The sequence below is a fragment of the Macrobrachium rosenbergii genome, chromosome 22 (assembly GCF_040412425.1).
Source record: "Macrobrachium rosenbergii isolate ZJJX-2024 chromosome 22, ASM4041242v1, whole genome shotgun sequence".
In the NCBI taxonomy this organism is placed as follows: Eukaryota; Metazoa; Arthropoda; class Malacostraca; order Decapoda; family Palaemonidae; genus Macrobrachium; species Macrobrachium rosenbergii.
In genome coordinates, this window is record NC_089762.1 from 11,900,243 (window position 1) to 11,923,980 (window position 23,738).

At 36.7% G+C, this 23,738-nt stretch overlaps 1 protein-coding gene across 10 annotated transcripts in view; it reads left to right on the forward strand.

Moving 5' to 3' along the window:
- Positions 1 to 23,738, forward strand: part of norpA (no receptor potential A) — a 699,095-nt gene that overhangs the window by 219,126 nt on the left and 456,231 nt on the right. For 2 of the 10 annotated variants that reach the window (XM_067124211.1, XM_067124213.1), the window contains exon 1: positions 8,430 to 8,493. The exons of the other annotated variants lie outside the window; for them this stretch is intronic. The gene's annotated coding sequence lies outside the window, so the exon portion shown is untranslated. Of the gene's footprint in view, positions 1 to 8,429; positions 8,494 to 23,738 lie in introns of those variants that run through there. 10 annotated transcript variants of the gene reach the window in all.

The following is a 23,738-nucleotide window of genomic DNA, read 5'->3' on the forward strand; positions in this document are numbered from 1 at the left end:
TTCTTTGATGATCCACATTAACCATTTGGCTGTGAAACAAAAAAATTCCTAAACATTCAGAAAATTTCACAACTTAGTGATAGCGCACGTCATCGCTGATATCATCCAACTTTGCAGCCCAAATGATGTAATTTTTATGATTTGGTTTCCTGACTGTGTAAATGAAGAATTCATCTGATGCGGCAACATGAAGAAAGTCAGCTTCATCCCAGTCTTTAAGAAATGAACCACAAAACCATGCACGGTCTTCTCTCTGTTGCTGAGTGATGTTGGGCTTGCTGATAACATGAAATGGCTTAATACCAGATTTTTTCAACTCACGATATACAGCACTATAACTTCTCTTCTTTCCCCTTTTTGTTTTTAGTTCAAGCGCCAATTTACGTAAAGACTTTCTTGGTCTACCCACTGCCTCAGCTATGATGTCTTTTGACTCCTGAGAAAGGACTTCAGGCCTTCTAAGATTTTCACTCTTTTTGTGATGACAGTCATATGGATTTTTGTTCCAGTCTCTTTTAACAAAGGATTCATCTCTTTTAATGTATTTAGCTATCCAGGAACGTGAAATGAAGGATGCGCCAGCATCCCTGGCCTCTCTGAAGGTTATAGCCTGGATTCGTTAGCCATGTCTGTATCTAACTCCGTCACTCAGTCTGAAAATACAAGAAATGTAAAATGAAAAATAGGTTAATAGAAACTTAAAATAATGTACTTGAAGATAGGCTATAGCAGAAAACTTCATACCTTTCCATTTGTTCTGTGGGGGGGGTCTCTAATTTTGAAACACTAGGTGTATATATATATATATATATATATATATATATATATATATATATATATATATATATATATATATATATATATATACATATATATGTATGTATGTATGTATGTATGTAATCAAGTAATGAGTAGAAGCAACAGTCATGTTAACGGGTTCCTCCTCTGTTGATGTTCGGCTTTATTTGATCTGTTTTGAGTGATAGTGTCAGAAAATTTAAAAAGCGAGATGGTCCTAACTCACCCATGTACAGTCCCGACCAGTATTTTGGTTTTTGGTCATTGATTTAATATTCTTTAAAGTTATTATCAGAGTCAAGTAGTTACTGCACTGATCTGCAAGCATATTCTTCTTGGATATCAGCTGCAAGCAATTCTTTATGAAAAAATTATAACATAACTCTGTGACGAAAAACCGTTGCCTAACCCTATTTTATACAGCAAACTATTATTTTTTTTCGAATGTGAACAGTCTAACTATGCCTCATGACACTTGCATTAAGGTGTTCAAAATATGGTACTTTGTCTTATCTAACCCTATATATAACAACTTTTTGTGTCACCATAATCATGGGATAATGATGCAATGCATTGTATAAGAAATGATCTTCTGGATGCTTTAAAGTAAAACCTTTCCAAAAATGGGTCTTAAAGCCCTGTGTGAAGTTGGATTCTTTCAAGTTACGGCACTGTTTTCCCATTGTCCCACTGGTGGAAATTTGTGACGGCTTTGTTGTGACTTTATGAAGGTACAAACTATTCCATCCAACTCTACTATGCAGCGAACTACTGGGAACATGGGTTTTTAACCCTCTCGACGAATAAACCATGATTTTCCCCGAGATTCGGGGACGTTCAATAACCACTCAGAGTCCAGCTGTTTTGCATTCCGTTCGTAGGCATTCATACACACACACACACACACACACACACACACACACACACACACACACACACACACATATATATATATATATATATATATATATATATATGTATCTATATGTGTGTGTGTGTGTGTATACATGTATACATATAGATATATTCATCCAGTACCACAATGGTCTCGTGGCATATTAACATATAGAAGCGCTCGCAGGAAAGCTGAAATGAAAATTCGAAGTCATAGTTTTCGTCTAATTTTCAAGATGTGATGACAGTAATAGGAAGAGAACAATTATCTTTTCTCATTTCTGTTACAGCGAACATGTCTTGAAAAAGTGGACGAGGGCTCGAGGTCTCCTAATTTTCCTTTCACCTTTCCTGCAGCGCTTGTGTGTGTGTGTGTGTGTTTGTGTGTGTATACATATATATATGTATATATAAGCGCACATAATTACAGTATTAATGCACCATTTATTTCTTAGTTAGCTCATGATTAGTATTTGTCGATAATTCTGTAAAGTATTCATTGAGCAGCAAATCTATCGGATTATTGGTAATCATGTCATCATGTTTTTTAGTTTTGAAAGAAAATTCGAGAATAATTCACAACTGACAACCACTATGTACAAGTTATGAATGATACTGATAACAGAAAGGGCTTGGATGTTCGTAGTTTCAGAATGTTCTCGTTCAGTATGCGGAAGCTCATCTGATGAACATTTTGTTTTAAGAAATGATCTACCAAAACAACCTTCGAAATCGTAACCTGGATCTTTACAACGAAACTGGCAGTTAATGTTAGTATGAAGATACGTTACTATGTGAATGTTCGTGACTCCAAAAAGCAAAACGTTATCAGCCTGTGATAGTGGAAAGTATATCGCACGAGATGCAAACTTAATGAATACACGAGGACGATTGACACGTTTCTCTTGTGAAGTACAAGAGCTAACGGTGGTGCACGAAGCCTGCGAGTGTCGGGATGGGAGAGGGCTGTTTACAGAGAAGATGAGGGTGCAGGCGCTCGGATAAAGGAGAAGATGAGAGCCTCACACAATGGATTACCTTCCCTATTCTTAAGCCCCGATCTTTTCTCTCTCCTGTTTGTACTCTCTCTCTATTGCAGTATATATATATATATATATATATATATATATTTTATATATATATATATATATATATATATATATATATATATATATATATATATATATATATATATATATATATATGTGTGTGTGTGTGTGTGTGTGTGTGTGTGTATGTATGTGTGTGTTTTATCCAAAGGAAAGATTATATTCGTTGATGTTAAGGATGCTGGGTATTTTAAGCAGGAAAATGGCTCTATCTGCCTCATGATTTGATTTTTGAATTGATTGCTGCTTAATAAAATTGATTCAACATTGGCAAAAAACGACCAATCACAATTGTAAGACGCCTTTTTTTCTGAATCGTATGTCACCCGTAGATTAGATTTTCATATAACGCTCTCCAGCCTCTTGCGCGAGTGCCAACTCCAGTGGAAACTGTTATTTCGTTCGAGAGAGAATTTGAAAGCTACTGCTTTGGTACAGTGAGTCACATTTTTCTTAGGTATTATCTCCTGCTGTCAAGCCCGTTTGGGTTAGAAGAGAACTCGTTAGTGGCATATCAGATTTCTATATTCTAGGGAAATCGTGTAGGTTTCACCAACGTTTACATTTTAAACAGTTTCGTCTTACAGACCCCACAACATTAGTCGATTTATACACTTGCACAGGAGCTCATCAGCAACAAGTCAAACCATCCTTCACAAGCTGTCCATTCACCTCTTATTTTTCTTGAACGCTACGGTTCCTGAACATTAGAGCTCTTCTTTTGAAAAACCTCTCCTCCGCCATTTATCCTGCATTTTTTAGGACTTATCCCCCCCCCTTTTTCTTGCTACTTTCAAAGTATTCAATTTTTTCGTCAAACTACAGTCGATTTTATACATGAACAAATCATCTCAAAACACTGATCACTCACGCTGACCATTTTACCACTTCCATATACCTCCTTATTTGTTCCCCTTTCAGTTTTTTTCAAATCACACAAACAGCTACAAAAACATTTCTTATTATATATATATATATATATATATATATATATATATATATATATATATATATATATATGTAAAATATATTGGTCACGTTTTACAGATACATGTGTAATTGTAATAGCCACAATGCCCTCTTAACTTCTCGAATTCTTCGCGCTTTTTGGATACGCTTGTCACTACGAAGCCTTAAGATCCAAGAGCAAGAAATTGAAGTGGTTGGGATGTCCGGTAATAAAAAAAAAAAGCGCGAGGAATTCGAGAAGTTAAGAGGGCATTGTGGCTATTACAATTACACACACACACACACACACACATTTACATTTATATATATATATATATATATATATATATATATATATATATATATATATATATATATATATATATATATATATATATATATATATATACACACATATATATATATATAGATTGATTGATTGATTGTGTGTGTGTGTGTGTGTGTGTGTGTATGTACGTCGGAGCCTTGCAATTACAAGTCTAATTTGCACGGAAAAATATGTCTGTTTTCCCTGTATGTTTTTTCTTGTGAAATTTTCTTCTCGTGTAAGAGTAAAGGATTGCTAAAGAGCGACATGCCATTCTGTCTCAGCCTCGCTTGGCCCATAAACCTGGCCTTGAGTATTACATCTCCTGCCCAAAATGTGTGGGGACCTGTCATTTTTTTCCATGTTCTGTCATTTTTTTTTTATGTACATTGGAATAATGCTTTGCATTATATCAATAACAGAATGGCATTTATATATGTCATTCTGATACTGCTAAAGTTCGTGCACTGTACACTATTGAGATAGATATGCTGATAAACACCGAACGTCTCAAAATTGTCACTTACTTGCTAAGCAGGTTTCTACCGAACAGATCGGCCATTGTTGTGGAAAAATGAAACAACGGAGAGAATGTACTCGTATATATCGCTGATAAAAACAAATAAAAAAACCAACATACTGTACACATACACAACGGTTCAAAAATGTTACTGAAGCCTCTTTTGAGCTCTCACCAAAATCTTTTGGTATTTTAATAACTTATTAAGATCTTTATAGTAATTATACAGCATTTTAGTATATAAACATCTGTAGTTTTATATCACGTTCTTTGGGATGGTTCGTAAAAGCTCTGTATTTGCAATAATAAAGCGCTAATAGATTGTTGAACGCCAATTGGTTTTTTCAACATACGGTAGCCCAGGAATGCATTGATATTATTTTTTCAAAAACATTTTTTTCTTAGTGAGCTGTTCAAGAATACACTGGTAGGGTATTTGCCACAATTTCACTTGTAGGGTATATTGGCACAGTTTCCATCACACCTAGTAATCCCGTATGCCAGGCTTTTCCTATACTTGTGTGATACTGTTCTTATAAGTAGGAAAAACTGCACAAACGTTGTGCATGAAGAGATTCCATGGTGGCTGTTCTAAGGTAATGTCGGCTGAGTTGTCTGGAAATCCTTTGGCTGCTTTGTCAGCATTCCCAGTCGGCAATATCGTTCTTTAATGTTAACTCACTCAAGTTCATATAACCAGAGGGTCTCTTGTGCAACCGGCAGGAACAAAAAACGTGCTTAACGTAGGCATTTGAAAGTACACCTACCATCTCAGGACATCTACGGGCATTTCAGAACGTCAAAAGAGTCAAGCATTTTCGACGTAGAGGTCCATGCTTGTTAGGTGTTCCAGTGGTTCGGACTCTTCAGAGTGCGGTGAATGCCCCAGTTGTCAGAGATCAGTTGGTGTCTTTCCTTGGTAATGAATCTGAAGTGACAAGACAACCTCCAGCTCTCCTGCCCATAATGCTGTTATTTCTCCCTTGTCTTTGAGGCCAGTTATATCATCTCATTTGGAACCTTCTGTCATTTTGGTGCAATCTGGTCAAAATTAAAGATCAGCTGAGGTGACTACTGGGATTGGCTGGGGTATTTTAAATGCTCAAGAATGCGTCTTCTCGGTGTCGGATGTTTTAAGTTTTCTACTAAAACCCCGAGGAAGGACACTGACCATGTCTTATCAATGTTTAGTGATCTGCCAATGTTATTAAGTTTGAATTGTTATGTTTACACTTAGGCAAGTGCGTGTGTGGTTGATAGTTGTTTGTTACGTCAGAGCAGAAAGGGTTTACCTTGTTTTTGGTGCTGAATACGGCTAACGGATGTCTTTATTGGCTGCGTCCGTTACTATTTCAGGCCGGACCTCAGGTGATTACTGGAAGTTTGACGTTACACCCCACGTTTGGCAACAACACTAGACGTGTCTTTGGTAAAAGTTATAACACAGTTTATTAGCAGTTTTTATTTGCATGCTTCATTGTTTGATTCGACCTTATTAGGGTCTGGCAGACGCAAGATAATGTTCATATTTATGGTGGTAATCTTTGACATAGCCATGCTAAAAGCTGAATGCTACGTTAGGTGATTTAGATTTTACGCTGTTTGGTTTCCTTGTTTCTTTTTCAAATACACAGCGTAATAGCTTTGTATTTTGATAATAGATTATTTTATTCGAAAATCATCAATTACAAATCAGTTTTATTTCTAAAGTGGTTAATGTTTTTATTCCTTTCACGACTATAAGGTCGTGCACTGTTTTCTGAATATGCGAGAATTTAAACCACAAGGTTTTATGATATTTTCTTGCATGAGGTTCTCTCATTATTCTGCTGTCAAGGCTTTGCAAATTTGTAAATAGTTTTGATATTTTCATTATTTGTAAAGACCTTTTCAAGAATAAATTTTACGTGATAAAAAAGTATATATGTGAATTTAGAGTTTATATTTCGTTGAGTCGTACAACCGACACATGATAGTAAGAAATGCGGCAGGCCTTATCATAAATAAAACCGCAAAGCAAAAAGTAACGCGTGTCATCATCATCTGAACAATACTATCGATGGAGAGTCACGCCTTTCGGGACTAAGCTAATTACGAAGGCAGAGTATTGGCAGAGATTTTCAAGCCGAATTTAAAACACAATAAGCGTGAGATCCGTGAGTGTCTTTCCCTTCCTTCGCTCCAGTGGCGTAATAAAATACGTTTTATGATCCTGAAGAGAAACAAGATGCTTCGAAAAGGAATCCGTGCGGTTGAAGGAAAGAGGACGGACTGCCCTATCATGCCTCTCTACTGGTCCTTGTTTTGCCATCTTTATTCTCCTGACGTTCCTTATCCATTTAGCAGTAGAGTTAATCCTCCACCCTGGCATTTTTCCCTCTGCCTCCACTCAATTTTTCCTTCCGCTTACTCTCACATCCGTCACTGTTATCATATTATCAGAATCCTGCCTTGCAGTGGTGGGGTCCCCTGCAAATCCCGGGCTGTTCTACCAACAATGCCTTTTCTCTCTCTCTCTCTCTCTCTCTCTCTCTCTCTCTCTCTCTCTCTCTCTCTCTCTCTCTCTCATTCTAATCGACCGACATTGCCCGAGCGTCAAGGGCAAATATTTTCCAAGTCTTTACGTTTCAACAGATGAATTTTATTATTTTATAAATGAAGGTATGTGCGTACTTCTTGTCTGTCATATACTTTTATATATGCATATATAGTATGTACATTGTATATGTATACACACATGCACGCACACACACACAAACACACACACACACACACACACACACACATATATATATATATATATATATATATATATATATATATATATATAAATATATATATATATATATATATATATATATATATATATATATATATATATATATATATATATATATATATATATATATATATATATAAATATATATATATATATAAAGCCAAAAATATCGTCTAATACCCAATTCTATAGCTGTAAATAACGTACACCCAAGGGGAATTATAATTGATAATTGCTTCGTCATCGGCGGAATTCGAACCGCTACGTGGTTTAGAAATAACAACAGACAGTGATTTTGACCACCGAGCCACCATGAAAGGTCAAACTCGATGTCTATGGTTGTTTCTGAACCAGGCAACGGTTTAAATCCTGCCAATGACGTGGCATTTATCAGTTTATAAAACCCTTGGGGTAAGTTATTTACCAGGTCTAGTGAATTGGATATTTAAAAAAATCAGTGGGCAGTTATTAGTGAATGTTAAAAATTCACGTTTATGTGAAAAAAATGTACTGTATATATATATATATATATATATATATATATATATATATATATATATATATATATATATATATGTATGTATATGTATATATATGTATATATATTATATAAATATGTATATATAATGTTTGTGTATATATATATACACACACACACACACATATATATATATATATATATATATATATATATATATATATATATATATATATATATATATATATATATATATATATTATATATATATATATATAGAGTGTGTGTGTGTGTAAGAATAATTTCTTATACAATATCACTCGCTTTTCACGTTTCAGTTTTTTTGCAAGTAATGGTGGTCACTAGGTAAATAACGGCATAAAGTACCTCTGTTTGAGAGGTCATTTTACTTGAGGAAAGGTCAGGCCAACGTCCTTTTTTTCTTCGCAGAACAGAATTTCCACAAGAGCGTTAGGATGATAACCGTGTCCAGATTCTTTGTAGCATATTTTGTTTATAGTTAATCCTGCTAAAAGAATACACATTAAGAATTTTTTCTTTTCTTTGCAGGTAATCCAGACGATAGAAATAGCTGCCCTTCCAACAGAAGTTGGTCTTGACTGCGGCTTTCTAATGCAGGTAAACGAAAGCAGAAGAATTGAAATCGCGCTCTAGTTGACACAGCCTTACCGCCACCTGATGCTAGCCACATTCAGTGTGTACTTAGCTCCGTATCAAAAAGTCAACTGAACCATGAATTAGAAGCCGGGTAAACTGATTGTAGTATAAATCTCGAGGTTCACATTTTTCATTCATATTTCATCATTTTTGCAGCATTTAAAGGTCATTTGAGAAGATAAATCATCATTAGCCAGAAGTATTATTAGACACAGCCTCAGTCTCGCTTTCAAACATAATCTTTCATTAAATATCGTTAATCCAATGCAAACTTATTAGGAAAGCGTATGATGCCGGCAGTGTTGAGTTAGGTATGAAAATAACCAATTCCAGAATACTACATCGTTATCAGCAACGCTGAAGTTATATTTCGTAAGAGACAATAGCTATATTGGGAAAAAGAAACCCCAAAGTTCTGTGATACTCTTGATTTTTTCTGCTTAGAGTAGATTGATTTAAACTAACTGTGATGGACCTCAGACCAGCCAGAGAACAAAGGGGTACAAAATGCTGATGTAAACGCTTTGTATATCTGAAGAGGAAGCGAAGAGTCTTCCCAAGAGTTCCATGTAACCTACCGTGCATCCACAGTTATACCAGGGTTTCCTCGCGACTTCTGCCGACAAGAAAAGGGGCCGTAGATAGTTTTGTTCCTTTGACATTTAACCTGGTGCGTGTTTAGACAGTCTTTTTCTTTGTTGTCTTGATGACGTTTGAAGATCGTTCTGTGGAGAAAGGAAAAGAGAGCTCGCCATTATCGCGGAAAAGCAAGGAAACTTTGGTTATGTCTTATGCAGGGGCTAAAGGTTCAAGTTGTAATGGGAACTGTAAGCCATAGATTTGTTACGAGGTGAAGCTGTTGAAAGCCGTATTGAATGTTTTCTTTATATTTTCATTTTCTTGAATGGAGAGCGACTGCTACTGCTGCTCTGTGCTTTAGATTATGTTTCAGATTTCATTGCATTATCCTGTCCTAATTTTTCATGTCTTTTTGTCTCCTTATACCGCGTTTTACTGTGAAAAAGAGCAAAGAAAAAGATTGGAAGATTAGTGAATTTTGGGGTGAAAGCAGACGTTACTAACACCGGATGATGAGTTTGTTTTCCTGAACTTTTCTGCTTTTCTTTCATTGCTAAGGAGCGCCGAACTTGTGACTCAGATTTGTACTTTTAGCAATTTTCAAACAACATATTGTTTTGTCAATATTTCTTCCTGTTTATTAATTATAAGCTAAGAATGAAAGAGTTGAGGCTAAATCTGATATTTGAACTATCCACACGTACACATACATACGTATACGTGTACATACGTATATATATACTGTATATATATGTGTGTGTATATAATTATATATATATACAGGTATATATATACACATATATACATATACATACACACACACACACACACACACACACACACACACATATATATATATATATATATTTATATATACATACATATCCATACATGCAGTACATACACACCACGGGATTAAAAAGCCAATCTCTCTCTCTCTCTCCCACTCTCTTTCTCTCTCTCTCAATTATATATATATATATATATATATATATATATATATATATATATATATATATATATATATATATATATATATATATATATATATATATATATATATATATATATATATATATATATATATATATATATATATATATATATATATATATATATACTGAATGACAGTAAACGTGCAGGGGGAGGTAAAAGGAAAGGGGAGGTTGAGGGAGAAAGGAGAGGGGAGGGGTTTGTGTTGACGGTCCGACTGACAGTTCTACTTTTTTTATGTGAATGTTCACCCTTCGAACAGTAGTAGGTGAACTGACAGGCATTACTGTGATGACTGCCCCTTTTATCCAGGTATTACTATGCTGTTTGTCCCTTTTATGCAGGTATTATCGTGGTGACTGAAAAGTTTTTTCAATAATTTATCTCTAATGTCTCGAGTACATGAAATGAGGTATGGTAAACCCCTAGAGTTTATTTACGCCATAAGTTACAAAGGGAAGGGGGAAGGGGAAGAGGGCGGCGTTTGAAGCCTACCCTATTATGTAAGCTGTGCCAATTGATGGCCACGTGACAAATTTCGTCTAGATCTGTCAAGCGGTTCGGATTTCTATAGTGCACAAGCATTCAAACTAACTTACAAACAAAGTCACATATAAAATCACATACAAACAGACAAACGTTCACTTTAGTAGATAAGATATATATATATATATATATATATATATATATATATATATATATATATATATATATATATATATATATATATATAAAATAAACACTTTTGCATCTAGATATACTGTATATCTGCATATGCCAGACACGCCCCCTCTGTCTGTGCGTGCGCAAGTAGTCTTCATGTGTCTTTTCCCTACACCCACGAGATTTCCTACTTTAACGCTCAAACTTATGTTCGTGCTGTAAAATTGATTGAACTAATACAGAACGCAGGGAAGAGATGGCATCCTGTTAAAAATGTTCTCACTTTCTTTACAGTACTTCCAGTAAGAAATATCAGACATTTTCTTTTTCTCTCTCTCTCTCTCTCTCTCTCTCTCTCTCTCTCTCTCTCTCTCTCTCTCTCTCTCTCGTGCATTTCCTTAGCCCAGCTATTAGCATTTTTATATGAAAACGACTTGAATTATAATAACGTATGATGGTGGTTTAATGTCGTGTTATTGGAAGTTATAGATTGGATACCTTCTGGTTAGGAATTTCAGTCAAATTATTCTTTCCTTTCTATGAAATCGAGTGGAAACAATTGGAGAACAGCCTCCAATATGATTTGCATATTCAGCATCAGACTTTTTGACTCGTGTTTTGCAGTGCTCGACGTTATCAGGATTTTTTTTTAGAGAGGCTCTGGATCGATATCAGCTTTATTTCTTTGGTATCGATGTTGGATTCTGATGTGACTCGAGAGTACAGTATGTTGAAAATAAGGCAGGCACACTTGGTTTATTCTCAGTGTTGTACAAGTTTTCTCAGAAACAAATTGTAATTTGATAATTCACGGTTTACACGCCCCATTGCTTCTGTGCTCTTGTATGTATTTTTGATTTCACGTAAAGGGTCATTTTCTTCGTCTCGAAATTCGATATCATACTTCTGCGAACAACTGTTTATTTTTCGAGTGGATATTATTTTAGTTTTCACATTAATACTGCCGGCAGGATATGGGTTGTAGCTTTTCCACCAAGTGTGAGTGTTGCTCGCAGAGGAAAAAAAGTTTTCCTTTGGAAAAAGTCATGTTTGTTTTCATGGTTTGTGATACTCATGTACTCAATAAATAAGACATTATCCATCGGACGTCTAAGGTGAACAAATGAACAGTATAAGAACTAGCAAATATTGCTACGATGGAATTTTGTTTGTCTATGGAGAGCGAGGGATGGAAACATTCTCAGGCACGCAATCTACGTTGACAGTGGTCTTCAAAAGTATACCTGATTGTGCTGTTACGAATCGAAATAAAGTGGCTGGTTATGCTTACCTGCACTACACCCATGCAGTCAATGGTTCACAGACGTTTGAGCGAGCTTCCAGAGAGAGATTCCGGCAGAGTACGGATGCGAAAGGAGGTAAGGTGGAGTTAGGAGGGGCTGGTCCGGATTAAGGAAATGTCTCTCAAAAGTGTTGATATGAAAGAAGTGATGAATGCCTTGAGTGAGATTGGAAAACAAAGAGATGAAATGCGAGAATTATGTTACTTGCAAAAACATTAAGTCAAAATAAACTGCGGTAACAAACAAGGGAACAGAGTAAGACGATAAGCAGAGAGGCTGTATGGAAAGCAGGTTCTTCATAAGAAATACCTGACGAGGGAAAGCTGTTGAAGTCAAGTTGTATGAGTAGAGGTGAGGGGCCGATCGGGTTAAGGTGTGCTGCTGGGAAGTTGGGAGCTAAAGAGGTTCGGTAGGAAAAAATGTCAGTAGGAAAGAGCCTGTTGAAGGGAAAATGTTGACCACCAGATTGAAGATGAAAACCGATGAGATTATTTTGAAAAGAAAGCCCTGGAGAGGAGGCGTCAGAGAAGTACATTTTTGAAAAAAAGCATGATATTCTTGGATAAAGAAAAGTATTTTTGTTTGCAACTCGCATTTCAAAGGAAATAAGAGAGGGTGAACCATGAATCGGGGATATACGGAAGGCTACAAATTCCGGACGCGAACTGCCATAAAAAAGTTCTTGACGCGAATTACCTTGGAAAAGGAAAACTTACGTGGTGTCCTTCGTATAAACGTATCCTGTAATTTTGTTTCTATTAATAAACAGTATATTATATATATATATATATATATATATATATATATATATATATATATATATATATATATATATAATATAAGTAATGTATATATATATATATATATATATATATATATATATATATATATATATATATATATATATATATATATTGTGACAGAAGTGCCCAGTGTCTGATCTTCAAATTAAACCTGGTATCTAAGTGCTTGATATTTGATTACCAAACTTACCATTTATCCTACAATTATAGTTACCTCATTTATCCTACAATTATAATTACCTCACGACAGCCAGACACCTGAACCCTCATCACACATACAAAATGACTGATTTCTCTAAAGGCAACAGTGATCCCTTATAAAACTTATCAATCATGAAAGAAAGCAGAATAAGTTCATTAAAACAGGTGTGAGGTAAAATCAAAGGGCATCACTCCAATAACATTGTAAAAGTCTAAGTATTTTTATTTCCCTGGTTCGAGCTCACTTCAATTACTTGAAAGAAAACATCTCGCTTACCCCTCTACATCTAATTCAAAGCAAAATTACTGGTGGGTCAATGAATGAAACTCTGATATAACAATTTTAAATACAAAAATTTATTTCTAAATTCAAAGATTATACATGACATTAACAGTCTCATGGAAATTTATTATTACTTGAAAACAAAACAACATTGGATTAAATCTGAATTAATCATCAGTCAAAATCAAATCAGAAATTAATTTATTAATTAATCAAAAATTTATTAAGTAAAATTTAAATTGTTAAGTAACAAAATTTGATTGAAAGGAAATACAAGTAAATTAATTCCCAAGTGTTAAACAAAATAAGGCAATTAAATCAACCAAACAAAAATGTAGATACTAAAGACACAGAAATATGCTCTGCAAAAAAGTAAATATCAAAAATGTAAAGGAAAGCATTAAGGCAATAGCAGACACACATATTTATTTATAAAAACTCTTCAGAGGCAAAGTATAAAACATACAACATGAAAAAAGTATTAACAAGGGAACAAATGGAATAATTACATATGGCCACAGTAACTATTATTTTTAGTACACTAAAACCCAGTAATTATGTTGCAATACCTTGGTACCAATTTCTTCGATTTTACCAGGCACTGTTACTTTTACCTTCACTCAATAAAATACACTGTTCAGATGACTCAGACACATTTACTAAGGAATTAAACAGTTAAAAGTTACAAGTGACCCTCATCTACCAAAATTATCAATTATGTTACAACAGGACATACGAAGTCCCGAGAGAGAGAGAGAGAGAGAGAGAGAGAGAGAGAGAGAGAGAGAGAGAGAGAAAATGAATCACAGCTTCTCCCCGCACAGATAATGGTCTCTCAATGATCCCCTCTGTATGGGCGTCTATAGATGGCATGGCCGTCCATACGAGTGTGTGGACGGGTCTTAGACAAGATTTTTATTTTTAAAAATCTTTAAAAACGATCATTAGAGAGAAAGTGTAATTACAGTTAATAATAATATTTATTATTACATAGTTTCAGAACAACAGAATCTCTAGTTACAATAATAAAATGAAAAGATATCGTCTCATGGAAAATTCCTGAATGATGTTAGGCAACTTACGTAATAGAATTTTCCACCCAACAGTGTTCTGATCGAGCCCTATAGGAATGCATTACTTCAGCAGTCTTAAATATTGACGAAACACAGGTCATCTCTTTATAGAGAACAACCACCCTCTGTCTCTTTCTCCATTCATATATCATCCTTATAAACTGTACAGGGTTTAACCACATTAACTTTAAGCTAACTCTCTATGGAATCTGCACATCTGAACATAAAATTATACAGTATACAACAATACACACATACAGACAACAACTAAGAGGAGATTGCTGCATTATGTAAACCACAGCATAAAAATATATATGTATATATATATATATATATATATATATATATATATATATATATATATATATATATATATATATATATATATATATATATATATATATATATATATATATATATATATACACACACACAAACACACACGTATCCTTGACTTTTATATATATATATATATATATATATATATATATATATATATATATATATATATATATATATATATATATATACTATATATATATATATATACACACACACACAAACACACACACACACGTATCCTTGACTTTTAGACATGCATTATCGTCACAACATCGAATATTCTGAAATGAAGGTCTTCAATTAAGAATATTCATGAAAACCTGCAGTCTTACAGATCAGATGCACAACTCCACCATTAAAAAGAAGAAGTTTTTAGGTCATCAAGCAATAATTACCAAAATACCCATAAATTGTTTACGAATAACGGGATAAAACTTTCGATTAGATGACCATCTTTTACAAATGTAAGCTTGATAATTAACTACAATTTTTGCACTGAGAAGACCGTCAATTCGGAAATTGGCTTTGAATTCCAATGGAATGAGTTTCTTCTGCCAAGGGAATGAACAGCCACCACAGAAATGCTGGAATTACTTAACCTTCTTAAAGTCATGGATAGAGATTTTGTGTCAATGAATTAGAATACCTTGAACCTGCCTGTTATTCGCCACCTTGTTATACGGGTGACCTTGAAGATGACTGATGCTGCAATTACCAGCAGCAGCTCATCCAGTGACAATGCTGCAATAACAAGAATCCACCCACCACCCTTCACAACCCGCAACCCAGAGCCCCGGTTTTTCAGGGCAAAGACCATCTTCAGGTCTAAGAAGATCTCCTCTTCATCCTGCAAAGCCAATGCTGCACTCGAGTTCCTTCCAGACGATGTCTTCGAGCAGATTGCAGAATGGCATGCTAACCAAAAGACAACCATCTCCTAGACAACATAGGGGCAGCTATAGGAGACCAGCGGCTGTCGCATGTTACAAGCAACTGCAGCGGCTAGTTATGATCCCCACCACAGATGTCTGTCCAGGGATTACATTGGACCTTGTGAGATAGGTCCTACACATAAAATTACCCCACCAAACAGTTGTGTCCATCCCCAATGCATCAACCATGGATCTCAAAGATTTCCTGAAGACAGTCAATGCCGTCCATGTGGCCCACAAGTCGATGGAGCCTACCTGTAGCAGCAGCCGCCCCACAGCCACAGCAGCAGACCAAAACAGAGATAGACAGCAACTGAGAGGGCCCTGCCACCCTCATACACCGCTACTGGAATTCCCGGTGGAAAAACAAACCCAAATACAAGCCCGAAACAGAAGAATATCCCAAGGGCATTTGTTTCTACCACTGGAGGTTCTGGAGTGAAGCCCAAAAATGTGAAAATGATTGTCGCATGTCAAAAAAACATGCAAAAGGGTTGCAGCAGCGACCCAACAGAGTAAATGTCAGGTTGGGTAGACCAGTTGCCTCGTAAGAGAAACAGCATCTGCTTTTTGCTGTTTTCCATGTACAGGCAAAAGACTTGATGTGTTTTTTCATCATAGGTGAAACATCAAATACAAAGTTCCTGGTCGATAGCGGTGCATTCAAATCATTCGTGCCAGCCAACCTGCAAGAATGCTTCGGTCTAACCCCCAGCACCCTACAGGTATCCACTGCCAGTGGAGCCCCTCTGGAAATATACGGGAAAAGGACCATGAAAGTGTCATTCGGTGGGAAGCAGTTTTACTGGACTTTTGTCACAGCAGATGTAACAGTCGCACTTTTAGGAGCAGACCTCTTAAAAGCCCACAACATGCTGGTAGACGTAGTGAAACAACAGCTGATCACATGACCCACCCCTGTAACCCCCACTCACACCCACTCCAGCACCAGAGATAAGTCGCCTCCTACAGGAGTTCCTGGAGTTATTTAAGGATGACCTGCCATACGACCTGAGCAGACCTAAAAAAGCACCATGTCCAGCACCACATAGTCACTAAAGGTCCCCCAGTGCATACCCATTTTAGACGTTTGGCCCCAGAAAAACTCACCCACGCCAAACAAGCTTCCTGGGACATGGAACAGCCAGGAATATGCCAAAAAGCTTCCAGCCCCTGGGTATCTCCCCTACACATGGTACCAAAAACTGACAGCACGACCCTGCAGTAACTAACAGAGACTCAACATCAAGACAGTACCTGACAGGTACCCACTACCAAACATTGCTGCCATAACCAACCAGATGGAGGGTGACAAAATATTTACAAAGAGCGACCTGTTGTAGGGATACTTCCAAGTCCTGGTTGCAAAGAGGGGCATAAAAAAAGGCCATTATCACCCCCTTCTGCACACACACTTTCAACTACAGCTGCTTTGGCCTTCGGAACTCAGGTGTGACCTTCCAATGTCTGATGGATGAAATCCTGGGCAACCTACCCTTCTTGCATCATCTATGTTGACAGTATACTGATATTCAGCCCCAACATCAAACAAGACATGAGAGATGTCAGGTGGGCCCTGCAAATACTTAAAGAAAATGGACTTGTAGTCTGAAAGGCCAAATGTGAATGGGCAAAACCAGTGGAGAAATTCTTGGGCCACCAAATAAGCCCTGACGGTGTCAAGCCCCTCTCGATGAAGGTCCAAGCAATCACTGACTTCCCAAAACCAACAACAATCAAAGAATTCCAAGAATTTGCGGGAATGATTAACTATTACCACAGTTTCATACCCAACATTACTGAAATAATGGCCCCAGTAAACAATTGTTTAAAAGAAAAACCTAGAAAACTATGTTGTTATGAGAATCAAGATAAAGCCTTCACACTAGCTGAAAAGCAGTCACCTCTGCTGCCACACTAATCTTCCTTTACCCCATAGGTCCCTCACCCTAGCGATGAACATGAGTAGCACAGCGGTTGGCGTGGTACTTGAACAAGACATAGACAATGGTCATCGCCTGTTGGCATTCTTCAGCAAGAAGTTATCGCTAGCAGAACAAAAGTACTCCATGTTTGACCGAGAGTTACTGGCAGTCCACAGAACCACCCACCACTTCCGACACTTGCTAGAAGGACGACAATTCGTGGTGCAGATGGGCCACCAACTGCTGGTACACGGCTTCACCAAAAGCGGAGATGGGTAGTCAGCAAGACAGCAGCGTCACCTATCATCAATAGCAGAATGCCCCTGCACCATCAGATAGTTAAAGGGCTCTTCCAACAACATGGCAGGCACCCTTTCCCAAAACTCTATCAACACTGTCCAGATTGGGATATCATATCCTGAAATAGCATCAGCTCAGAAGGATGACATGACCTACAGCGACTTCGGCGGGAGAAACCCACTCTTAGGTGGAGCGACCTATCCACCAATGATGGAGAGACAACCATTGCCTGCAAGATGAGTATCATACACCCTTGCCCATACCTACTGTTAGGGTTGAGAAAGAAAGCCTTCAACCTTGCTCACAACCTGTCCCAACCATCAGAGCAGTACATCTGGTGGGGAATGAAAGTGGACATCAAAAAGTGGGCAAGAGAATACCTCCCATGCCAAACATCAAAAATAACAAGGCACACAGATACGGGGACAGGAGAATTCCAGAAAACACAGCAATGACTGGCCTACATCCACGTTGACACGGTGGGACCCCTGCCCCCTCTGAGAGGTACAGGTATCTCTTCATGATCATTGACAGGAACACCAGATGGCCAAAGCAATACCTGCAAGACAGCAGACAGTAGAGAGTTGTGTTAAGCACTAATAGACTGGATCAGCAGGCATTGAGTACCACAGTACATAACAAGTGACAGAGGAACTAACTTCATCTCCACCTTATGGAGCTCTCTTGCTCCCAGCCTCGGGACAAAACTTATTCACACAACAGCATACAACCCAGAAGTGAACGGCATAGTGGAGTAGCTGCAGTGTTCCCTCAAATAGCACTCACTGCCAGATGTCAAGGCGGGAGTTAGAGAAAGGAGATACTGTGGGTCTTGCTTTAGAACAGCCCAATGCATTCAATGCATTGCTGGCAGAAGCACTCAACGGCCAAGCGCTAACAATACCGGTAGACGTTTTTCAAGACATGACAGAGCCTGCGACTCTTTCAGACGTCCGTAGAGTATTGGAGGACATCACGCCGATGAAGACAACATACAACGTAGCAAGAAAAGAATACGTCTCCAAAGACCTTAAGACAGCAGAGTATGCATTCATAAGAATAGACACATACAAGCCCCACCCCTTCTCTCCAGCCTACTTGGGACCACACCATATACTACAACACAGAGAGAATGCGTATCAGCTGATGGTGGACAGGAAAATCACCTTGGTCTATACCGACAGATTAAAACCAGCCTATATCCCAGGCTGCGACCCACTCCCCTAGGCTTACTTTTGTGGGTGGTGGGGGGGGGAGTTCGTTTCGTCATAGTCTCATCTACCCATAGAATCTGTCATTTCCCTTACAGTATCACTTTCGACTTTGCCATGCTACCTGACTCCTTATGTTCTTCTTAGAGCTTTATTGTTGAAACATCAAAATTGTTCATATATATGTAGGCAATGTTGTTCATATATACGTAGTCTCATTGCCATATAGTGAATCATGTCTGCAATTAATACAAGTAAACTCTTATTTCGTATGCAGTTTCAGTTTGTTTGATTTCCAGTCTTATTCAGCCTGCTCATATACTATGCTGTGGTTTGCACTGATCTTTTAAAAACACTCATGTGTGGTCACCAAAGCCATATTTACCACACTACGATTGACAGCCAGACGGCCAGAGAGGTAGAGTCAGAGGCTGTGTCGAAGTTATTCTCGGTCAAAAGTTAAGTTACACTTTCTTCTTATCCTCTGGATTTTATCTCAAATTTCAGATACAAAACGTACGACGAAGACAAAGAAAATAGTTCTAAACTGATTGAGTTCAGACTTTATTGAATTAAGAATTCTTTAGTTTCCTCCCTTTTTGTTGTCTTTTAAGAGAGCTGACCCTTCACCCATTTTAAATTTGTCACTGAATTTTGATAAAGGATTTTATTCTGAAGTAGATGAAACGAGAACCAGTATTTTTAAAGACGGAATCTCAGTATCATTTTTATCTAAAAAGGGTTTTGGTCGAATTTTACTCATGCCTACAGTCTTTATCTGTATTAGCTTATTGATTTTGTTTATTTTTGTTATGTCGCACAATGGTTATTTCTTTGAAGGGGAAATTCAATTGAAAGATGTTTCGTTTATACTGGCTTTCATTTTGTATTGTGCACACACATGCATTATACACACACAAACACACACACACACACACACACATATATATATATATATATATATATATATATATATATATATATATATATATATATATATAATATATATTATGTATGTTCGTGTGTGTGTGTATTTTTGTCATACACACACACACGTGATTTTTTCATATTCACTAAAAGCAAGTCACCAGTATCGTTTAATATCTAATAATTCACTATGTATGTATGTATGTATATATATACATACATACACATATATATATGTATGTATGTATATATATGTATCTATATACTGTACATATGTATATATATATATAATATATATATATATATATATATATATATATATATATATATATATATATATATATATATATATATATATATATATATATATATATATATATATATATATATATATATATATATATATATATATATATATACTGGACTTCACTTGTTTTTTCTTAAACACAGTTTTCCTAGCAAATATTGTAGCCAATCAAATATTTTATTCATTTTTATATTGAACTAGAATGGGGTTCTTATTGTACGGACGTTTTAGTGGGTAGATATATGGATAGGTGGTCTGTGAAGATACCAGCTGATTGTTGTAAAGCAATTTCATCTACTGTATGTGTTACAGTTTTATCCTGGATCCTTCATAAGGTTCTGCTTTCTTGCTTACACTATTTTTCTTCATCATGGGCCTTCTCCACTCTACCCTTATTTTTGTCTTTGCTGGTGAGTCTGTCCGCCATATTTCTTCCAGTTTCATCTGTAGTTCTGACTCAAGCTTGTTCGTTGAGTGGTTCTGGTCTTGAGAGCATTATATGGGTGAATATTTCTTCACGAAGTCCGCTTCAGTGCCCCTAAGACAAATGTTCTATCAATTTCAACTTACCTTCTTGCCTCATGTAATTTTATTTTGTTGGTTAAGATTGTATTTCTGCACTTCACTCAGGGTATTCTGGCTAATTTTGACTTCTGTTAGAAAGATCACTTAGCGTAAGTGGCTATTTCTGCTTTTTAAAAAATTAGTAATTTTGTTTTTCAGAATTCTTTTCTCAGTCCCATTTACAACTCGAAATTGATCTCATTCTAATTACGCGTCTGCATTTACGCTTAGGAGCACATTAATCGATTTTGCATTTTACGTGAATACTTATACTTTTACATTTTTATAATCTGGAATTCTCTGCCTGTTTTTCGTTTATCTTGTTTCGATTTTTTTTGTTTGTTTTTTTTAGTCGACCGCTCTTTTGTTCGGGTTGTAATTAATTATCGCCGTTTTCAGGCATGGAGAAAAAAAGTTAGTAAAAGGAACAGGAAGCTATGATTTAGCTTGACGGTTTTTGCTCAGACTGAACACTACTATTTAGATTGTATGATGGAAGTTACCTTTTATTAGTTTCAGTTGCTTTGTAACATGGCCAGTTATTTTCTTTTATCAACGGTTCACGTGTGTTCAGCCGATTCGATCTGCCTCATGCGTATGACTTCTTGAATCGTGATAGTTGAGTTCTGTGCCACACGTCAGCGTGCTGCGAAGCAGATTGTTGGTACAGAGTTTCCGAACACCAGACTACTAATAGAAACCTGGATGGACAAAGAAGCTTTCATATTTACGAAAGAGATAGTATAGCATCATAAGTCCAACTGTTGAAGATGCATTGCCAAGAGGAAATGCATCTTTTTAGGAAGTTATTACATAAGTCTTGGGAAATGTATATTAGCTTCGTGATACTTCAGAAATTAATATTCATGGTTGCTTAGATTATGTATTAACAGGTTTTACAGCACAAATTGGTAATCTGTTCTTTTGTAATTTGTTTTTGGGCAATGCACAACGATAGTTGTTCAAAAGCGATGTTTTCCCCCCTCTTTATTTCTAGTCTTATTACTCGCAGCGAGATGTTTTACGAATCAGAATTAAGAATAAAATCAAGTGCGTATTGCACAGCAAATTACATTAGTGCCTTGCTTGCAGAGCAGAATCCTAATGAACATTTGCACAGGGATGTTGTGGTCCAAGTTGATATGTTTATTCCTCCAATAAGCGGCGAAATTAGGTCTGGATTCAAACATGCACATTGTATTGCTGTTAATTCCACTGGACATTTTTATTCATTGCAATCAGCCGGTAATATTGTTGCTCGTATACAGGGAAGTGCTGTGTAAATGGTTACCAGTAATTATGACGTGATCTTAAAATGTAGAAATACAGCTAATTTAAAAACCTTGGAACGATAAGAAATTAACAGCATTGGTAACGTATTATATAGTATAATAACAGTGACAATAACAACAAAGAGGATGTGATGTTGACCATTCAGCACGATCTGTTTGAAAGACTGAAAAGTCCTTCCAGTGTTCATCACCCTAGCTAGCCTCGTCGAAGGACTAATTCACACGGGACGTGTTACGCCGCGTCATTACAGCGCCACATAAGCTTCTCTTATTATCGTCATTGATGTAAGGAGGTTGCATTCATGGATGGTAAAGGCACAGTAGTATCGCTGTTGAATATGGGGGGAGGGGGGGATGAATCATCATCGTAATGGCTTACTTTATTGTACTGTAGATCTGACTTCTGTCCCGACCTGGTAGGCCTTTCATTGATTGTTAGCTTTGGATGCGTCTCTTATCTGTTAACCAAACCACCGTCAATTGCTGTAGGTTATTGTTGTTTCCCATGCAATAATACGTCTTCAAATCGTAGTTTGGGGTATATGCATTATTTGAAAATGACGAGAGAGGAAGATGGGAGGGAAAAGTCCTCAAGATGACCTCGGAATCATGTGCTTCAGTTTCCTGTTTATCATCATAACAGATATTTCTCATTTTCTTTTATATCTCTTCCGATCTTTAGACGTAATAGCAAAACCAGCATCTGATGTGCGTTGCTCATATTTCTACAAGACAAAAACCTCAACCTCGCAGATTTTGTGTAGGCGTTCACCTTGAGTTTAAGAAACTTCTAGCAAAGGGCTGGATAATTTACACGTCCAAACTTAAAGGAAACTTTCAACATATCGCTTGTATCTGCATCGACCTCATCTGATTTGAGACAGTTGTTAGTGTTAGCTGTGAGACCACATGAGAACGGGACAGATAGTCTTTTCAGCAAGTAGAGAGAGATAAAGAGTGGACGTTATTGCGTAAGTTATTGTTTGTAAGGGCCGGCGTTACTTAACATAACATCCTTTTATTTGAATATCGTGCCTCACTGACTAAATTACTAGTGGCCTCTGTCGTATTTCATCTACATTATGTACTGTAGTTGTCCTAAGCCCGGTGACCCTCAAACAAAAGTCCCAAATCCTGGGCTCTGCCGTCGTCTGTATTTCCATGTCTTTCCGTACATAGCATTCCAAGCTTTATTCAGGCAGAAAGAAATGACAATATTCCTTTCTGGTAAGACTTCATTCTATAGGCCAAATCATTGTCGAGTGATATCTCAAATTATCAGATGTCTCTTCAGGTCGAAAACGGTGAAAAATAAAACTCAGGCACGGCATGTTTCTAAAATTGTACAGTTTAATTAGGGAGGAGAAAGATATGATTTCCTGTCAATTTCCGATACAGATTTCATGTTGGTGTCACATGACGCCCCTCGGTTATGTATTTTGAAAAGTACTCTTCCGTCTGTGTTCCTTTATCTGGCCGAGTTTTCTTTGAGTGGATAGCGCAGATT